The sequence below is a fragment of the Anopheles funestus genome, assembly GCF_943734845.2.
Source record: "Anopheles funestus chromosome X unlocalized genomic scaffold, idAnoFuneDA-416_04 X_unloc_40, whole genome shotgun sequence".
Taxonomy (NCBI): domain Eukaryota; kingdom Metazoa; phylum Arthropoda; class Insecta; order Diptera; family Culicidae; genus Anopheles; species Anopheles funestus.
In genome coordinates, this window is record NW_026045166.1 from 177,019 (window position 1) to 177,500 (window position 482).

The following is a 482-nucleotide window of genomic DNA, read 5'->3' on the forward strand; positions in this document are numbered from 1 at the left end:
AGGCGGGGAGATCGAACCAGATCACCCCCGAGGGCTTCGAGGCAGCCTTGCTTGAGAGCCCGGAGAGGTGGAGCGGCATTTGCGAGTTCGTCGCACGGATAACCGACGAGCTGCAAGATGGCTGGAATGCGGAAAGGGAGGAGTTAGCCGCGCAGGACCAGCTGTCTGCTGCACGCCTCCCCGACAACTCGGTGGCTGTCGCTCGCAACCAGCGCCGGAATGTTGCGAGGAATGCGGCTCGAGCAAGAGCAAGGGAGTTGCAGCGAGGTGGGCGGCCCCCATCACCACCTCCGTCGCCTACTACAGCTGCGCGTCGTGCGGCCATTCGCGAACGAGTCGCGAGGTTCAGGGAGAGGCGAAGGTCCGTGGCCTCCCTGGCATGGCTGCATGGCGAGGAAGGAGGATCCTCCAGTGAGGATGAAAACGGGTATCCATCCACCGTTGAGTCACCGGCCAGCGGTACTCAAACGGGAGGCCTCTCT